This window comes from Ovis aries, chromosome 10, assembly GCF_016772045.2.
Source record: "Ovis aries strain OAR_USU_Benz2616 breed Rambouillet chromosome 10, ARS-UI_Ramb_v3.0, whole genome shotgun sequence".
Classification (NCBI taxonomy): Eukaryota; Metazoa; Chordata; class Mammalia; order Artiodactyla; family Bovidae; genus Ovis; species Ovis aries.
Window position 1 is genome coordinate 27,286,653 of NC_056063.1, and position 8,095 is coordinate 27,294,747.

The 8,095-nt window shown below is 42.0% G+C and overlaps 1 pseudogene; it reads right to left on the reverse strand.

The window, feature by feature from the left end:
• Window positions 1–3,052: 3,052 nt before the first annotated feature.
• LOC101109717 (protein Mis18-alpha-like) lies at window positions 3,053–5,448 on the reverse strand (annotated as a pseudogene).
• Between the last annotated feature and the right edge of the window lie 2,647 nt (window positions 5,449–8,095).

Genomic DNA, 8,095 nt, shown 5'->3' on the forward strand with positions numbered 1-8,095 from the left:
AAGCGTCACTATGAACAAAGCTAGTGGAGGTGATGGAGTTCCAGTTGAGCTATTTCAAATCCTAAAAGATGATCCTGTGAAAGTGCTGCACTCAAAAGGCCAGAAAATATAGAAAAATCAGCAGTGGCCACAGGACTGGAAAATGTCAGTTTTCATTCCAATCCCAAAGAAAGGCAATGCCAAAGAATGTTCAAACTACCACACATTTACCCTCATGCTCAAAATTCTCCAAGCCAGACTTCAACGGGCTGTGAACTGTGAACTTCCAGATGTTCAAGCTGGATTTAGAAAAGGCAGAGGAACCAGAGATCAAATTTCCAACATCTGCTGGATCATTGAAAAAGCAAGAGTTACAGAAAAACATCTACTTCTGCTTTATTGATTATGCCAACAGTCTTTGACTGTGTGGATCACAACAAACTGTGGAAAATTCTTCAAGAGATGGGAGTACCATACCACCTGACTTGCCTCCTGAGAAATCTGTATGCAGGTCAGGAAGCAACAGTTAGAACTGGACATGGAACAACAGACTGGTTCCAAATCGGGAAAGGAATGAGTCAAGGCTGTATATTGTCACCCTGCTTCTTTAACTTGTATGCAGAGAACATCGTGAGAAATGCTGGACTGGATGAAGCACAAACTGGAATCAAGGTTGCCAGGAGAAATATCAATAACCTCAGGTATGCAGATGACATCACACTTATGGCAGAAAGTGAATAAGAACTAAAGAGCCTCTTGATGAAAGTGAAACAGGAGAGTGAAAAAGTTGGCTTAAAACTAAACATTCAGAAAACTAAGATCATGGCATTTGATCCCACAAGGCAAATAGATGGGGAAAAAATGGAAACAGTGAGAGACTTTATTTTGGGGGGCTCCAAAATCACTACAGATGGTGACTACAGCCATGAAATTAAAAGACACTCCTTGGAAGAAAAGTTATGACCAACCTAGACAGCATATTAAAAAGCAGAGACATTACTTTGCCAACAAAGGTCTGTCTAGCCAAAGCTTTTGTTTTTCCAGTAGTCGTGTATGGATGTGAGAGTTGGACTGTGAAGAAGGCTGAGTGCTGAAGAATTGATGCTTTTGAACTGTGGTGTTAGAGAAGACTCTTGAGAGTCCCTTGGACAGTAAGGAGATCTAGCCAGTCCATCCTAAAGGAAATCAGTTGAATATTCATTGGAAGGACTGATGCTGAATCTGAAACCACCATACTTTGGCCACCTGATGTGAAGAACTGACTCATTTGAAAAGACCCTGATGCTGGGAAAGATTGAAGGCGAGAGGAAAAGGGGACGACAGAGGATGAGATGGTTGGATGGCATCACCGACTCAAAGAACATGAGTTTGAGCAAGCTCCAGAAGTTGGTGATGGAAAGGGAAGCCTGGCGTGCTGCAGTCCATGGGATTACAAAGATTCAGACACGACTGAGCGACTGAACTAACTGAACTGAACCTACCCTAGCAAGTTCTCTCATGTATTATAGAAGCTGAAAGTATGGAAATTAGATTTTCAGACACATTGGAATAATGTGTGCAAGGGTTAGGCACATTTTCCTTTTTGGAATAGCAGCAGTTTAATGTTGTCAGAATACAAAGGATGTCTCAGGATTATGGAGCTTTGAAAGGAGGTATAATAGTGGCAGCACCAGGCACTATTTTAAGTGTTTCACATGTACTAACTCATTTATTCCAAACAACAGTCCCCTTTTAACAGATAAGGAAACTATGGCACGAGAAGATTAATTTCCTCAAGGTGCCATGTAGGAGATAAGAGATGAGTTTTGTTTTATGGTGTCAGAGCCAGGAAATGCCTTTAAGATGACACAGAGTTTCCTCATTGAAGAAAATCCATAAAATTTTTCTGAAGCATGTAAGAGAAGACCCAAATAAATACTGACAACAACAGGTCTCTCAGTGAAAAGTCCTCAGACTGTAAATGTTAATTCTCCCTAAATTAAGCCATAAATTCAATTTAATTCCAATCAAAACTCCTTCAGGATTTTAAATGACATTTTACAAGGCAATTATTGTATTGAATTAGATTTATCTGGAAGATAATTTTTATCTAGAAGATAGAATTCTCAAGTTTTACCATGAGAATTTTGAAAGAAATTTGAATGGTGACTTTTACTATCAAATATTGAAAAATACTATAGTAATGAAAGCAGTGAAGCATTAGTAATGCTGGTGCATAAAAATGATAGAGGAAATAACCGTGAAAAGTCCAAGATCAGTGTGCACATATGAACAATGAGGCATTTAAAAGAGTAATGGTGGATTTTTGAAAAATGATGTTGGGACAGGTTATTATCCATTTTGATAAAATGAAGTTAGACACTTATGCGCATATCCAAAAATCCATATAGAATAAAATTGTGAATTTTTATTATGAAAACATTAGAGTAGTTAAGAATTAAATAATTTAGAATGGATGTAGAGACTTCTTGAGAATATATAAATCCCAGAATTTACAGAGGAAAAATTGGCAGGTTTGAACTGCCTATATTAAGGAGAAAAGCATTCTTATATATCATTATCCTGGAATGTGAAGTCAAGTGGGCCTTAGAAAGCATCACCACGAACAAAGCTAGTGGAGGTGATGGAATTCCAGTTGAGCTATTTCAAATCCTGAAAGATGATGCTATGAAAGTGCTGCACTCAATATGCCAGCAAGTTTGGAAAACTCAGCAGTGGCCATAGGACTGGAAAAGGTCACTTTTCATTCCAATCCCAAAGAAAGGCAACGCCAAAGAATGCTCAAACTACCGCACAATTGCACTCATCTCACATGCTAGTAAAGTCATGCTCAAAATTCTCCAAGCCAGGCTTCAGCAATACGTGAACCGTGAACTTCCTGATGTTCAAGCTGGTTTTAGAAAAGGCAGAGGAACCACAGATCAAATTGCCAACATCCGCTGGATCATGGAAAAAGCAAGAGAGTTCCAGGAAAACATCTATTTCTGCTTTATTGACTATGCCAAAGCCTTTGACTGTGTGGATCACAATAAACTGTGGAAAATTCTTTTTTATTTTTTTTTCTTTTCAGTTTCTCCAGAAAGCTGTATTCATTAGTTTTCAGAGAAGATTCAACCACACAGTAGATGGAAACATCTCTAAGATTTCTAAGCACTCAATATTAAACAATGCCCAAACTATTAAAAGTGAAAAATAGTTAAAAAATAGGAAATAAAAAATAACGAATCCAGTACAGAGGAGAAAACCATTCAAAAAATTATAGCAGTTTGTTATCAAAACAACAACTCTTAAATTCCAGCAATTATCATGACTTTAAAACTGGAGTTTAGGAAACAATCACCTCTTTACCATCAAACACAGCCAGAAAAGTTCTCCAGTTCTTCTCATGTGACCAGCTGATCAGTACAAGAGGATACAATGTACATGACTATTTCCAACTCTTTCAGTCCTAAGTGAAGTATATTATAACAAGAATTGCTACATATGAAAGAACTCTCCATCAGCAGAGGCCTGCAGAATGTGGGCCTTGGAACGAATTCAGCTTTTACAACTGGTAAAGGACAGTTTTGATTCGACCTCCCAAAGCTTTGTTTGCAAGGCTTTCAAAACATCTTCCATCTCCTTTAGAGATTTTTCTATTTCAACTCTACTTTCAAGATTAAAAAGCTCTTTGTCTTCTGACACAATTTGCTTTTCAGATGACCCTAAAACATACCTTTCAATGGCTTCAATACTAAGGCAGAACCTGTCCCTCTTGTAGTCTAGATCCTTGGGTGTGCACCTGTACAGGTAGCCGAGGCTGAGCGAACAACCTGTGCAGTACAAAGTCTGCAGGATGCAACAATTATCATGTTTACGTTTGGATAGCATCTGTTCCTCATTCGCAGAAACATTACAGGTAACACAGCGCAGCAAGATGCAGTTGGTGTCTTCCTGGTTCGCCACCCAGCTCAGCGAGTCTCCCAGCGGTCGCCGGCAGCGCGAGCACAGAAACACCAGCGGCCCACCGGCTCTGCAGCCTCCTCGCCCCGCGTCCTTTCAGAGCAGGCCACCGAGGCATCTCCGCTCATGGAGCTCCATATGTTCGCCCACTCCTGCAGCAGCTGGTGGCGGCTCGAGTCTTCCGAGAGCCGCCTGCCTAACAGAGAGGAGTCTTCCCTCTCGCCCCTGTGGCCAAACGTACAGCTTGTAGAGTAACATCCTTCCGGGGACAAAGGGCCCTCCACTAGCTACCTGGAAAATTCTTAAAGAGATGGGAATACCAGACCACCTGACCTGCCTCTTGAGAAATCTGTATGCAGGCCAGGAAGCAACAGTTAGAACTGGACATGGAACAACAGCCTGGTTCCAAATAGGAAAAGGAGTACATCAAGGCTGTATATTGTCACCCTGCTTATTTAACTTATATGCATAGTACATCATGAGACACACTGGGCTGGAAGAAACACAAGCTGGAATCAAGATTGCCGGGAGAAATATCAATAACCTCAGATATGCAGATGACACCACCATTATGGCAGAAAGTGAAGAGGAACTAAAAAGCCTCTTGATGAAAGTGAAAGAGGAGAGTGAAAAAACTGGCTTAAAGCTCAACATTCAGAAAACGAAGATCATGGCATCCCGTCCTATCACTTCATGGGAAATAGATGGGGAAACAGTGGAAACAGTGGCAGACTTTATTTTGGGGGGCTCCAAAATCGCTGCAGATGGTGATTGCAGCCATGAAATTAAAAGATACTTACTCCTTGGAAGAAAATAGATAGCATATTCAAAAGCAGAGACATTACTTTGCCGACTAAGGTCTGTCTAGTCAAGGCTATGGTTTTTCCTGTGGTCATGTATGGATGTGAGAGTTGGACTGTGAAGAAGGCTGAGCACCGAAGAACTGATGCTTTTGAACTGTGCTGTTGGAGAAGACTCTTGAGAGTCCCTTGGACTGCAAGGAGATCCAACCAGTCCATTCTGAAGGAGATCAACCCCGGGGATTTCTTTGGAAGGAATGATGCTAAAGCTGAAACTCCAGTACTTTGGCCACCTCATGCAAAGAGTTGACTCATTGGAGAAGACCCTGATGCTGGGGAGGGATTGGGGGCAGGAGGAGAAGGGGACGACCGAGGATGAGATGGCTGGATGGCATCACTGACTCGATGGACACGACTCTGAGTGAACTCTGGGAGTTAGTGATGGACAGGGAGGCCTGGCGTGCTGCGATTCATGGGGTCGCAAAGAGTCGGACAGGACTGAGTAACTGAACTGAACTGAATTGATTGACAACATAAACAACACAAACAACTTGAGAACAAATATTCATAACAATGACTGAATTAAAAACACCACCCAGATTTTAACTTGACCATATATCTCCAAGGACCCCTTGGGGCTGCCACACTGTCCACATCCAATCAGTCCAATCAGGTCACACATTCTCCTCTCTTCACAAACCTCCCATACCCTCTCCTTCCTCCGCATCCTCAACTGATGACCTTTTTTCACTGAGAAAATGAAATTGGCCGGAATTGAGCTTTCTTGTGCTCCCACTGGAACGTCTGACAGCTACTGGCTCTGCGCCTGCAGATTTGCCTTGCTGCTTTGCTGTTGTTTGTAAACAATGGAAGAATGGCCTGTGCTCCTCTCTGTGGCCAGTCTCCACCTGGCCTCTGGATCAGATGTTTTCTTACCTACTCAGGGTCCACTCTCTCCCGCATCATTAATTTAGACTGTTGGTTCATTTCCACCACCAGAAATCATCCTAAAAAAAAAAAAGAAAAAAGAAAAAAAAAAACCCTTACAAAAATGAACTCTTCCTTTGTTTTACATCTTCCTCTGGCTACTACCTTATTTCTCTGTTCCTCTTTAAAACAGAATTCCTCACTTGGCATGTACCTGTCTCCTCTCGCTGTTCTCTCTGGAGAGCAATCCATTTGGAATTGTGTCTCCCTTCACTAAAACCTCTCTTCTCAAAGTCACTAATGACCCTCACATTGCCAAATATGGTGCGTGCACGCCAAGTTGCTTCAGTTGTGTCTGACTCTTTGCAATCCTATGGGCTGTAGCCTGCCAGGCTCCCCTGTCCATGGGATTCTCCAGATAAGAGTGAGTTGCCATGCCTTCCTCCATGGGATCTTCCAGACCCAAGTGAACCTGCATCTCCTGCGACACCTGCATTGCAGGCGGACTCTTTACCACTGAGCCACCAGGGAAGGCCAAATATGATATTTCTTCTAAATTCTCAGCTTGATCTATTTCTCTGTCACTTAAGATCTGATCTTGGAATCTACCAAGTTCCTGCCATATTCTATTCGTCAAAGCTGTCGTGGAATTCAACCCTTTTTGAGGTCGGAACAGGAGGGACTACTTGGGAATTATAGAGAGTCAAACAAGAATTAATAATTGCTAATTTTATGAGCATTTACTGTGCACTAGGCACCATTCTAAGCATTTCCCGTGGTTCCTGGGACCCAACATTCTCCTGGTTTTTGTCTCACCCCACTGGTCACTTATTCTCAGGCTCCATAATGGATCCTCCTCTGTTGTTTTTACCCCGTGGATACTGGAGCACCTTAAGACTTCCTTCTCCTGCCCACACTGAATCCACAGAGCTCCCTGCATTTTAATAGCGTCTGTACACTGCTGACCCGTAGACTCATGTCACCTCCTTTCCCCACTTGAATTCCAGACTCCTCCAGCCAGGGCCCAGGCAGCAGTGAGATATTGAATAGACTTCTCAAACATAATGTATACAAGAGAAATTCCTTTCTTTTCCCTCCAGTCTTCTCCATCTCAGCAAAGGGCTCCACCACTTACCTAATGTTTAAGCCAAACACCCTATAAATGACCTTTTTTCTCTTTTCCCTCATATCCTGTATTCAAACCATCAGATGCTCTTGTCAGTCTTACATTCAAAATTCATTCCTAAGCTGGAATCAAGATTGCCGGGAGAGAGATCAGCAGCAACCACAGATATGCAGATGATACCACTCTAATGGCAGAAAGCAAAGAGGAAATAAAGAGCCTCTTGAGGGTGAAAGAGGAGAGTGAACAAGCTGGCTTAAATGTGCACCCGTGGCGGATTCATGTCAATGTATGGCAAAACCAATACAGTATTGTAAAGTAAAATAAAGTAAAAATAAAAATTTTTAAAAAAATTAAAAAAGAAAACAAACTAAGATCAGGGCATCTGGTCTTTTCATCTCGTGGCAAATAGAAGGGGGGAAAATGGAAACAGTGACACATTTTATTTTCTTGGGCTCCAAAATCACTTTGGACAGTGACTACAGCCACAAAATTGGAAGACGCTTGCTCCTTGGAAGAAAAGCTATGACAAACCTAGCCAGCATATTAAAAAGCAGAGACATCACTTAGCCAACAAAGGTCCACATAGTCAAAGTTATGATTTTTCCAGTAGTCATGTATGGGTGTGAGAGTTGGACTCTAAAGAAGGCTGAGTGCCAAAGAATTGATGCTTTCAAACTGTGGTGGTGAAGAAGACTCTTGAGGGTCCCTTGGACAGCAAGAAAATCAAACCAGTCAATCCTGGTTCCTGAATATTCATTGGAAAGACTGATGCTGAAGCTGAAACTCCAATACTTTGGCCACCTGATACAAAGAGCCAACTCACTGGAAAAGACCCTGATGCTGGGAAAGATTGAGGGCAGGAGGAGAAGGGGACAACAGAGGATGAGGTGGTTGGATGGCCTCACTGACTCAATGGAACCGGGAGACAGTGAAAGACAGGGAAGCCTGGTGTGCCATAGTCCATAGGGTCACAAAGAGTCTGACATGACTGAGGACTGAACACGTGTGCATGCATAATCTTACTGCATTCCGATTCACAGATGAGGAGCCTGAGGTGTAAAGCAATGAAGGAAGGGCACAGAAAGACTAGGTATTTCCCCCAATTCATCCAGTAGGTAAATAAGAGGTTGATCATAATATGATCCCATTAATCTAGTTCCAAAGTCTGTGTTCTTAGTTTCTGTCAGTAAAATCTCTCATGTTTAATATTATGATGGAAAGATTTGGGACAGAGAGAAAGACAACTAGATGTCAAAGGCTTCTGTTTGTATGTAGCTGACAGCATGAATTTAGTTTTCTTCAAAATTTCTTGTTCCCAGAT